This window comes from Pinus tabuliformis, chromosome 6 (genome assembly GCF_031772625.1).
Source record: "Pinus tabuliformis cultivar Carrire ecotype Pingquan chromosome 6, CPIR1, whole genome shotgun sequence".
NCBI lineage: Eukaryota > Viridiplantae > Streptophyta > Pinopsida > Pinales > Pinaceae > Pinus > Pinus tabuliformis.
In genome coordinates, this window is record NC_142292.1 from 1,714,733,634 (window position 1) to 1,714,747,136 (window position 13,503).

The following is a 13,503-nucleotide window of genomic DNA, read 5'->3' on the forward strand; positions in this document are numbered from 1 at the left end:
ATAAACTTCTTTAATCATGAAACATGGAAAACTGGGTCCACTCAGGAAACTACATGAAGCTCTAATTTGTGTGTCATAGTACCTATCTTTTGCAACACCTTGTACAGACCAAAATACTTTGGTGATAATTTATTATCCTTCTTAGTTTGCTTCAGGGACATTTATTTGTATTGTTGTAGCCATAGGAATACCCAATCACCTACATCAAAACTTCTTTTGCTGCGATGTTCATCTACCTGTTGTTTCATTCTATTCTGCGCCAAAGTGAGGTCATCCTTTAAAAGTTGGAGAAATTCTTGTTGATGCTCTATGTGACGTTCCATTGCTTGAACCTTAAAATTTTCTCTTAAAGATGATGTGATGGACGATGGATGATATCCATAAAGTGCCATAAATGGGGTCATTTTTGCTGCAAAATGGAAGGAAGTGTTATACCACCATTCAGCCAGAGGTAACCACTTGACCCATTGTGTTTTCTTATCACATACAAAGCAATGAAGATATCCTTCCAAACATTTTGTTTACTATCTCAGTTTTCCCATCTGATTGAGGATGATAAGATGAGCTATGAGCTAATTGAGTACCCAAACAAGAAAATAATTCCATCCAAAAATTTGCAATGAAAATAGGATCTCTGTCTCTTACAATAATTTTTGGGTTTCCATGTAGCATTTGAATTGTTTCAATAAATACAATAGCCACTGTACGGGCCTTAAATCGATGAGATAATGCACAAAACTATGCATACATGGTAATTTTGTCAACTACCACCATGATGACACTCTTTCCTTCTGACTTGGGTAAACCTGTGATAAAATCCATGGAAACCTCCTCCCAACGTTGACTTGGAATGGATAAAGGTTGTAACAAACCTATAGTCTTAATTGTCTCAACTTTATTTTATTGGAAAACCAAACATTCCACCACAAACCTTTGAATATCGGATTTAAGGCCATCCCAAAAAAATTCCTTCTTAACCCTATTGTAAGTTTTTAAAAATCTTGAGTGCCCTCCTAAGGGAGAGGTATTCAATTCCATAAGAATCTTTTGTTTGAGTTGGGAATTCTTACAGAGGTACAAGCGCACTTTGTACCATAACGAATCATATTTCTAGCTAAATGTCTCAGATGTATTGGGATCTTGCTACAAATTTTGAATGAGTACCCACACTTCTTCGTCATTCTTTCATTCATCCCTTGCTTCATTTATCTAATCTAGTTGCATGATAGAGGTGGCACAAAGAAATTCTTTCACATCCTCATCTTTTCTTGAGAATGCATCTGCAACAACATTTTTCTTTGCTTCTTTGTAGATGATTTCAAAGTCATAACCCAACATCTTTGTGACCCATTTTTGCTGCTCTTCTAAAGATAATATTTTTTCTAAAAAGTATTTAAGACTATCATGATCTGTTTTTACCTTGAAGTTCCTTCCCATTAGGTAAGGTTGCCATTTCTTAAGTGCATGTAGTATTGCCAACATTTCCTTCTCATAAATAGCTTTGTGTAAATACTTTCCTTTCATTGGATGACTTTCAAAAGAAATGGGTAATTCTTCATGCATTAAAACAATACCAATTCTATTTCCCAAGGCATCACATTCCACAATAAAGGTTTTTTTGAAGTCTAGCATAGCTAAGACCACTGCTTGGCACATTTCCTCTTTAAGATGCTAAAAGGCCTTAGTTTCTTCTGGAGTCCAATAAAACGCATGCTTCTTCAGTGATGTTGTTAGAGGTGCTGCAATTCTCCCATAATTCTTAATAGACTTGCGATAATACCCTGTCAACCCGAGAAATCCTTGCAGATGCTTTATGGATGTGGGCATTTTCCATTCCATAATGGCTTTAAGTTTGTTAGGGTCTCCCTTAACACCCTCATGAGATACAATATGACCCAGATATTCCACCTCTTATACTCCAAAAAAACATTTGGAGGTTTTTTCATATAATTGTTTCTCCTCTAATAGCTTGAGCACCCTGTCAACATGGTCAACATGATCCTTCCAAGACTTGTTTTAGATTAGTATATCATCAAAAAATATTAAGACAAATTTTCTAAGGAAGGGTTTGAAAATAGAATTCATTAAACCTTGAAATGTAGAAGGTGCATTGGTAAGGGCAAAAGGCATCACCAAAAATTCATAACAACCTTCATGAGTTCTAAATGTTGTTTTCAGAACATCTTCAATCTTCATTCTTATTTGATAATATTGTGAACAAAGATCCAACTTGGTGAAGTAAATTGCTCCATGTAATTCATCCAATAATTCATCAATGATAGGGAAGGAAATTTTATCTTTAATAGTGAACTTGTTGAGCTCCCTATAATCCAGACACATGGCCATGATCCATCCTTCTTTTGCACTAATACTATTGGAGCAGAGAAAGAACTTTGACTAGGTTGAATTATACCATACTCTAGCATTTCTGCAACCATATGCTCAATTTCACTCTTTTGGGCATAGGGACATCTATAAGGCCCGATGTTTGGAGGAATACTTCCTGGAATAAAATTAATAGCATGATCATGATCACGAATAGGTGGGAGGCCTTTTGGAATCTCAAATACCTTGGAATGATTGTCTAAGACTTTCTGGAGGTCTGGAGAAATAGATGATTTCGATGTTTGAACCTCTAGTGAACATAATTGTGCAATTATGCCCCTTTGTTCTTTCTTTAAAAGCTTTTTCATGCTATTAGAGTTGATTATCTTTTCTAGTTTCCTTGTGATACCCCTTAATTCAACTTCCTTTCTTTCTGAAAAAAATTTCAAGAAAAGTTCCTGAAAATTAAAAGTTATTGTACCCAAAGATTGTAACTATTGGACTCCAAGTACAACATCAGCACCACCCATTGGAATGGAAAGCACTAGACTATTCAATACATATTCTCCCATGGAAATCTTGATATTATGGCACTTTCTAGATAAATTTATAGTTTTTCCATTTGTAACCATCACTTGACACTCTAGTGCTGGATATAGGAAGAAATATAATTCCTTTGCTATCGTACAATGAATAAAGTTATGGGTACTATTCGAATCAATCAACGCTATTACCTTTTTATTCTTGATATATGTCCTTCTATATTGAGAGTTTGAGGAGTGGTAATTCCTTCCAATGCATTACAAGATATGGTCGGATTCATTTATTCTTTCTCTAGGGTTGATTCTTGGTGCATATCCTCCTCTTTTGATGTTTCTTGTTCCTTTTCTTCCTCCTCTTCACAATCTATATAGAATAATTCTTCTCAACACACTTATGACCTTTAGTGTATTTTCTATCACAAGTGTAAAAAATCTTGTTTGCTCTTTTTTCCTCCAATTGTTGTGGTGTCAACCTTGTAGGTTGTGGAATACTAGGACCAGTAACACTTCCATATTTATAGTTATGATTGGTAGACTTCCTTGTTTCCATAATTTTGCTTTCAACTTTTCTTGCCACTCTGAATGCCTTATCTAATGAGTTAGGTTCCCAAAGGCAAACCTCATGTTGGATGGTATCTTTTAAAGTTCCTAAGAAGACATCAATCCTATGCTGTTCTGGAATATTGGTTACCCTAATATTCAATTTTTGGAAGTCTTCAATGTGCTCTGCCATTGAACCCTTTTGTTTGAGAATTTTCAATTGGCTAAAGAAGGTGTTGCTATTTGTATCTTCACAACGTGCTATCATTTCCTCCGTAAAAATTGACCATATGACAAGTGGTTTATGAGAACAAAGCCATCTATCAATGACCATCCCCAGGTTCAATGTCATGGTCTTTAAACCCCGAAGCCGACAAGTTACACAGATGTTTGTTCACCCTAGATTTACACTGAGCATTGCTATCCCCAAACTTCCTAGCAGCTTGCTTTTGTTGACGCCCTTTGAAGTCCTTCTCATTCTCTGTAGCGACTATGATCTCAATGAGTTTTGAGATGTCAAAGTCAAGATCCTCTATTGGGGACTTTCCCTCCATGGTCAAATGAGTTGTATGATTCCACCTGCTATGTTCCATTGAACTCTCAATATTCAAAAAACCCCTTTGCGGCCCAGTACGCCGCGAGATTCATGGTGAAAAAAGTATAAGCCCATAATGTCATTGTTCTTCAAACGAGTTGCAGGGGATGGAAAAAAAGTGTTGTCTTCCAGTCGATCCAGCAGGCAACATTAAGGGAAATGAGCTCACAATATGTCAGTAAGCCTTTCGATCCAGAACACCAAAATGTTGCTGTGTGATTGTAGAGAAAGACGGTAATGTGTTATCGTCCATTCGGACCAGCAGGATGTATATAGGAACAATGGGCGCACAATAATATAAAAACCATTGATCGCCAATCAGACACAGTCAATGATCCAGGCGTGCTTCCAGTCAAGGTGGTCAAGCAAGGTAGGAGGGGCCTACAATGACACCTCTGCCAGTGGGCCCAAGACACCTAAGCACCCAGCGACACCACTATCGATGACACCTCAGCAACACCGAATCCCCTAGTCATGATCTCTTGGACAATCAAATTTGGAAGGATTCGTTATTGATCGGTCTAATCACTATCTCCCAACTGCATAAGAAAGTTAATCTTTCATCCGATTGGGCCACCAAATTCCATAATGGGATCACAGACTCCCGCCGAATATCCCCTAGAGAAAGGTTGTCAAGGGACCAGAGGGGATAGGTCAGACAATTTTTTAAAAAAAATCTCGCCGCCTAAGTTCCCACGGTTAACGCCTGAAATCCACCCGTTTTTATGGCTGACACCATTTGGCAAGGAAAAGGAGGTCGTAATGGTCGAAACATATCCTAAGATGGGAGAGGAGAGTTCCTTTTATCTTCCACTTCAATGAATGCAGCATAAGGGAATAAAACAAAAGATCTGTCTCTGACATCCTAGATCAGACAATGGATTGTTTCTTAATTGCAGCTTAAGACATGACCACATTGACAAATGTGAAACACCAAACACCAGCCATCGAATAAATGCCTCCCTGAAGCCCGTTGAATTATATGGACATGCTTGTTTGAATTTGTATGAACAGCTTCGGTCCGGTGATCGAATCCTCATAAGGGTTGCATAACATCTGAACTATTTTGTTCTAAATCTTAATAACCTTCCATAGGATTATCCATACACCAAGAGCAAATATGACACCAATTTAGATTAATCCCTAGCTAGCAATAACGACAATTCCAACCGATAAAGTCTTTTGGGGTTTTTTCCTTGTGTTTGATGGCTCCGCTCCCCAAGTGCAGAACATTTTAAGCTCAACTTTTCCTTCTTTTTTATGAGATGTGAGTTCGTTTAGACTTCCTGCTTGCCCGCATCTTATGAGCTTTATATGTTTCTACGATTGTCATTGATAGAATTAAAATTTGCTACAAATATGATTCCAAAAGTAATTAAATAGTCGATTATCTGGGAATAGTCAAACTCCATGAGCAGGGTGTGGCACCAATCTCGGCTTCCACTAATGAAGAAAAAGGATGTGGTACCCATCTTGGCTTATTTCCTTCCCTGTTAAATACAATTCAAAACCATTTATGCCAAAGAGAAGTCAACACCCATTGTCCCCTGCCGCTTCTATTTACTTCTATGTATGCCGAAGAGAAATCCAGAGACAGTTATAACCACAGCGAACCACATATTATGAAGAATCGAGCCAGATATTAGATGCCATCACTGAGAATTATAAATCGAGCCCAGAAATTTTGTCAAGTCAATAATCATGGGGTCACTGGGTCACTATGGTTAACTGATACCCGGTAAATAAACCATCGTGGCCTTCATTAAAAAACGCCTCCCTTCCTCTACACATTTCCCATACGTGCTTTTCCTTCACCAGCCCAGCCTCCTGCTTCGCCTCCTTACTCCAAAATACGTGCTTCTCCTCATGCTCCGGCTTCATACGGTCCCATTAGAAAGTCTTGTTTATGGAATGCATGTCCCCTCGGATTTTTACTGAACAAAAACGGAAAAAATTGAGGTTAAATCTTGATTTATATTATTTAAAATGGTTTTTAAACTGCATATTTGGATTCAACACTTGAAAAGCCCATGGGATGCTTTGATTGTGCAGAAATTAGCTATCAAACTTGCGATTTCAATAAATTGCTGCTGGAGTTTGACCAGAAAAACCCACCTGAAAAATTTCCAAAAAATCTCTTTAAAGACAACTCCGTTTATATCACCGACCTGAATCTCGCCCTCTAGAATTGTAACCCAAATTTTCAAATATAATGACAACTTTCAATATTTTTTTTAATTAATTTTTTGTGGAAATTCACGTCGATCTTATTTGATTCTTGATTTGTATAGAGTTTAGTTTTTAATCAAATATGGAAAATTAGTTTTGATAAAAAGATTCATAAAAAGGTATTTCTAACCATATTATTCATAAATAATTTTAAATATATTTTAACGGTATATATAATAAAACATTTCAAAGTTACATCATTATTATAAAGAAAATATTGTGATGATTAATGTCCTTTAAAATCAATATGATTTATTATAATATATAAATTTAATAATTAATATTTTTATTAAAAAAATAAATATTTTTAAATTTATAATTAATTAATTATATATCGATATAATAAAAATATTATAATATTTTTTTTAAAATCTTGTAATATTTTTTTTAATATTAGATAATAAGAAATGTATAATTAAAGAAATTTTATCTTTTCGATGTTTGATATATCTAAGTTTGAAAAATATTTACATTAATGGTGTCTATGTAAGTAAGTTTAGTTACTTTAAAAATAAATATATTTCATGTTTTTTAATAGAAAAGAATATATAATTATATTTTTATATTAATACTTTATAATCTTTATTAATTCAAGTAATATAATGAATACCCTAAGAGATCGCATTACCTTCTCTCATATCTTTGCTAGCACATTCTTCCAATGTGTTGCACCATTCTAAGAATTGTAGTCCACTTTCGATGCATTTGGCATATCAAAACTTTGTGATAACATCATATAAATCAAACTGTGTTAGGAACTATTAGAATTAAGGTTAATAATTATAAATAAATGATTATATATATATATATATATATATATATATATATATATATATATATATATATATATAATTTATTAGTGTTTTGGATTTATAATAGCAACTTTTGGGTTTATTAGGCGATGGAAGTTGCAAATAATAATAATGATAATAATTATAATAATAATAATAAATATTATTAATGATATTTATAAATAATAATATTAAATATAAAATAGTTAAATATTATTAAATAATAACATTATTAAATATCCATAAAAAATAATATTATTAAATGTTAATAATATTAAAAATAAATAATAAAAAATAATAATATTTTATTAATTATAATATTAATGATTAAAAAAAACATTAATAACATAAAAAATTATATTTTAATTATAAATAATTTATAATTCAAGCTAGAATTTGGAGCTGGAGGATGGACGGAGGGCGCAGGGGTCGATCCTGAAACCCTAGGCCTCAGGCCTAGGTGACGCAGACAGGCTACCCTACGTCGACAAGCAGGTACGGAGAGGACGGATGGCAGACCCTCCGTGGTTCCGCGTTTACGAGGTTCCCTAGCAGCTGTCAAACGGGCGGACTTTCCTTTTGGTATCCCTCGGTTAGGCTTTTAAGGGTTTTTGCGCTGGCGGTTTTGTTCGATAGCTCTTCCTTGAGGGTTTACCTCTGTAATATCGTTCCGAGAAGGGTCTGCAGTTTGCGTTTTTACCATAAAAAACCCGGTGATTAACCCCTGTCGGTGCTAGGAGCGTTTTTTCAGGTAACGGGTTTCTGTGAGGTGTCAGTTTTTACCACAGTTTAGTAACCATGGTTTTCCACAATGAGGCGGTGGACTTAGACCCAGCCCCAGAAGACATTCTCTCGGTCTGGGGTAAGGAGGTTACTGATCAAAACTTGGATAAGTTCTTCGGACAGGGTGGAAACACTGTATCAGCCATTTTCCCAGCAGGAGGTCCATGGAGCAGTAAACCGCCAAAATCTTCGTTGGAGCAGAGCCTGGTTTCGACTGGTGCGCTTGGCAAATCCGGTGGTTGCACAGGAGTTTCAGGAGTACGAGAGAAGGAAAGCCCACTGATAGAGAAAGGGCTCCCAGATGGTAAGGTCCTTTCCCCTTCGAAGATTTTTAGCCCGTCGGGCGGTTTAGAAGATATTATAAATTTCAATTCCAGACAGGGTTTATGGAGAGCAATAGGTAGTCTCCAAGGCTCGGATAGAGAAGATAGGGAGAGAAGCGGCCCCTTGGCTGTTAGTAGACCCCTCTCCTCAAAGGATTTGTTTACAGGCGGGCCGATAAAAAAGGGGGCTTTTTCCGAGCTTGGCAAGGTTTCTATTCAGGGGAAAGATGACCCAATCCCTGTCACTGGGAGGTCGGAAGAGAAGGGAAGCCAGTCTTCTGGCAAGGAAGGAACCCCAGCAGGAGTATCGAGTCTTTTACCTCCAGAAAAGGACGGTATCCCCTCTGCGAGTAATGGGTATGGAACACTAAGGGTTCCAGGTGCTCTAGGTTTAGACAGAGAGGAGGATTTGGAACGAGAGAGGGTTGGGGATAAGCGAAAGAAGGCGAAATCCCTAAAACCGAGAAGGATAGCAGGAAACTTGTTATTGGGAATGGATGTTCAAGTAGAAGACGCGTTGGATGTGGCAGAGAGCACACTTGTGGGTCGTGTAAGGGGGCATCCTGTCTCTGGTAAATTTCTACAGCAATGGGCGGAGAGTCAATGGAAGGAGACTCCGGCAAAGTCCTTCAAAACTGCCACTATGGTTAAAGGGTGGTTCATGATCAGATTTGACAGCAAAGAAGCCATGGAATGGGTTGAAGGAAGAAATTGGGCCTTTGGGAAACGTCCAGTCTTTTTCAAAAGATGGTCTCCTCTCTTCGACGCGTCCAAGGAAAAGGTGGAGGAATTTCCCGTCTGGGTGAGGGCACCTGGTCTACCACCGTTCCTTTGGGTGGATTCAGTCTTCTCTTCAATCGGGAATTTTTTGGGTACGTTCTTGGAAGCGGACAAATCCTTTCTAGACACTCACGAAAGGGCAGTGGCGAGGATTTTAGTGCGTCTGAATCCAAGCGAAGGGCTAGTGGATTCGATAAATCTGCAATACAGAGAGTATGTTTTTGAACAGTTGTTGGATTATGAACTGTTACCATTTAGGTGCCACAGATGCCATGAGCTCGGCCATCTGGCAAGGGATTGCCCTTTGGGGAGGCGCAAAAGGAGGGTTCAAAAACCTGTCGAGCAGTGGGAGCGGAGCATGAGGGAAGAATCAAATTTGGCAGCGAAGGACATCTCAGAGGCCAAGCCCATGGAAGGGGTTCAATCCCAGGAGGATGAAGCTTTGCCTCAGACTGAAGGGGACCCGATCAAAGCAGCCGAAGATTAGAGCGGTTCCGTAAAGACTCCTGTGGGGATCTCTGAGGCCATTGCTAATACACCCTCCGGGACAGGAATGAAGAGGCAGATAGGTTTTCTAAAGAGGGTTTGCAGCTTGCTGTGGAGTCGTGGAGGATAACTGAATAGATGCATGATCAGATCCGTGTGTCGGATCTCCCTCCTTACTCTTAACTTTATCAAAAATCTTTTTCAGTTGATACAGGATATTGGTTACATAGACATTTTGTTTATATCCTGTACTTTTTTGTTTCGGACAAGTTTAAACTCTGATGGTTTCCGCTTCCTGTCTTTTCGTTCATGTTTTGTTGTTGGAAACAAACACATAAAAAACAGATCCGTGGGTCGTTTTCCTGTGTTAAAAGGAGGCCCATGTTATTATTTTGTTTTGTCATGTTTTAAAAAACTTTTTGACAGAGTTGTCTTGAGTAGACAACGAGACAGTGCTGAAAGTAAGCGAGAAAGTGCTTACTTCTTTTTGGTTTGGACTTGATGATTCAAGGGGGAGTATGACTCTCTCCTTGAGGACTGATGATGGTCACAAGATCACAGAAACTGCTGGAATGTTAACTCATGTGCTTGTAACTTTTTTATTTCTTATAAAAAAGTTCGTTTTTTTCCTCAGAAAAAAAAATTATAATTCAAAATATTTGATAATGTTAAACATTAATTCTACGAGATTTACATTAATATATTAATAATAAGTATTATATTAATATTACTATTTGTATTAATTTTAATTATTATAAATAAAAGTTGGTTTTATGCCATGTGTTTATAATATATTTCTCTTGGGTTTATTAATATAAGAGCTTATATTCCTACAATATAGTATTATTGATAGGTTTATAATATTAATCACGAGGTTTAATATAAATCGTCAGCCATGGTCCAACGTCGCATTGTGACAAAGATTGTGTCAATATGGAAATCAACGATGGTCAATCATGTTTATTTTTTGGTTTGTAATATTTATCTTAGCTTTATATACCTTGGGTTTAATATTTTTCCTTGGGTTTATAATCCATTTAGCTTTTAGTATTGTGACAAATATCGTCTTAATTTGAAAATCAACCATGTTCAACCATTCTCAGCCATGGTCCAATGTCGCATTGTAACAAAGATTGTCTCGCTATGAAAACCAATGATGGTTAACCGTTGTCAACCATGTTCGAACATCGCTTTATGACAAAGATTGTCTAAATATGAAAATCAATCATGCTCAACCATGGTCGAATGTCGCATTGTGACAAAGATTGTGTCAATACAAAAGTCAATCATGGTCGACGATGGTAAACCATGTTTATTTAAGGGTTTATAATATTTATCTTAGGGTTTATATTTTATATACCATGGGTTTATAGTATTAAACCATTGGGTTAAATAAATTATTGCTTTGGGTTTATAATCCATTGCACTTTTAGTATTAATCTCTTGTGTTTATTATTCCCTTGTGTTTATAATATCAATCCATTGGGTTCATTAATCTAAGGGTTCATATTCCTAGGGTATAATATTATTCATATGGTTTTTAACATTAATCCTAGGGTTTAATATAGATCCCTTGTGTTTATAATCATGGTCAACCATGGTCCAACATCACATTGTGACAAAGATTGTCTCAATATGAAAGTCAATCATTGTCAACCATCGTTAACCCTCTTCAACCATCGTCAACCATGCTTAACCACAGTCCTATGTCAAATTGTGACAAAGATTGTCTCAATATGAAAATCAACCATGGCAAATGTTGCATTATGACAAAGATTGTCTCAATATGAAAATCAACCATGGTCAACCATAGTCCAACGCCGCATTCTAACAATGATTGTCTCGACATTAAAATGAATCATGGTCAACCATGGTCCAATGTCGCATTGTGACAAGGGTTGTCTCAATATGAAACTCAACCATGGTGAACCATGTTCCCACGTTGCGTTTTGAAAAAGATTGTCTCAATATGAAAATCAACCATGGTGAACCATGTTCAGTAACCATGGTCACATTGTGACAAAGATTTTCTATTTTTCCAATATTACATTGTGACAACCATGGTCATCCATGGTGAAACATGGTCCAATGTTGCACTGTGACAACCATGGTCATCCGTGGTGAAACATGGTCCAACGTCACATTGTGACAAGCATTGTCTTAATATGAAAATCTACCATGGTTAAACATGGTCCAATGTTGCATTCTGACAAACATTGTCTCAATATGAAACTATGACATGGTCAATCATGGTAAGCCATTGTCCAACATCACATTGTGACAAATGTTGTCTCAATATGAAAATCAATCATGGTCAACCATAATCCAACGCGGTATTGTGACAAATATTGTGTCAATATGAAAATCAACCTTGGTCAACCATGGTCAAACATGCTTATTTTATGGTTTATAATATTTATCTAAGGGTTTATATACCTTGGTTTTACAATATTTAACCCTTGGGTTTAATATTATTCCATTGGGTTTATAATCCCTTAGGTTTTTAGTATTAATCCCTTGGGTTTATAATACATTGGGTTTATATACATTGGTTTTAATCCCTTGGGTTTAATATTATTTCCTTGGGTTTATAATACCTTGGAGTTTTAGAATTAATCCCTTGGGTTTATAATATCAATCCCTTAGGTTTATCAATCTAATGGTCCATATTCCTAGGGTATAATATTATTCACTAGATTTATAATATTAATCCTAGGGTTTAATATAATTCACTCAGTTTATAATCATGGTGAACCATGCACAACCATTGTCCAATGTCACATTGTGACAAAGATTATCTCAATATGAAAATCAACCATGGTCAACCATGGTCAAATGTCACATTGTGACAAAGATTGTCTCAATATGAAAATCAACCATGGTAAAACATGGTCAACCATGTTTATTTTAGGGTTTATATTATTTATCTAAGGGTTTATATAATTAAGGTTTATAATGTTAATCCCTTGGGTTCAATATTACTCCCTTGGGTTTTTAGTATTAATCCCTTCAATTTATTATTATTATTATTAATATCTAATTTTAAGGTCACGACTAAGCCAAACACCAAATTGGTGTATGAGACCCCCTTGTTTGTGGGACAAGGGACCCACCTCTGCCAACGATTCGACTGTTAAGTCTACGAAGGAATACATACTCTACCCCGCACTGGTTCTGAACATGTGACCTCTTAGGAGGAAACACATGCTCTTAACCATTAGGCACACTCAAGCTGTATTATTCCCTATGGTTTATAATATTAATCTGTTGGGTTTATTAATATAAGGGTTCATTTTCCTAGGGTGTAATATTATTCATAGGGTTTAATATAAATCTTTTGGGTTTATAATCCATTAGGTTTATAATATAGATTCATTGGGCTTATAATATCAATCATAGGTTTTATATTCCTGGGATTTAATATTAAGTTAAGGGTTTAAAATATTAATCTGATAGGTTTATTAATTTTAGGGTTTAATATTCATCCCAGAGTTTAATGTTACTCCCTTGGGTTTTTAATAGTAATCCTTGGGTTGGCATTGTGACAAATATTATCTCAATATCAAAATCAACCATGGTCAATTATGGTCCAAATTTGGGTTTTAGTATTAATCCCTTAGGTTTATTATTCCCTTGGGTTTATAATATCGTTCCCTTGGGTTTATAATATCAATCATGGTTAATTATGGTAAATCATAACCAGCCATGGTGAACCATGGTTGAATGTCACATTTGGACAAAAAAATGTCTCCATATGAAAATCATGGATAATCATGGTCAACCATGGTTAGATGTCGCATTGTGACAAAGATTGTCTCAATATGAAAATTAACCATGGTACAACATCACATTGTGACAAAGATTGTCTAGAGATTTAAATCAACCATGTTCAAGCATGTTTATTTTAGTGTTTATAATATTTATCTTACAGTTTATATACCTTGGGTTTATAATATTTGTTCCTTGGGTTTAATATTATTCCCTTGGGTTCATAATCCCTTGGTGTTTTAGTATTAATCCCTTGGGTTTATAATATCAATCCCTTGGGTTTATTATTCCCTTTGGTTTATAATATTAACCATGGTCAACCGTAGCCAACCATGGTCGAA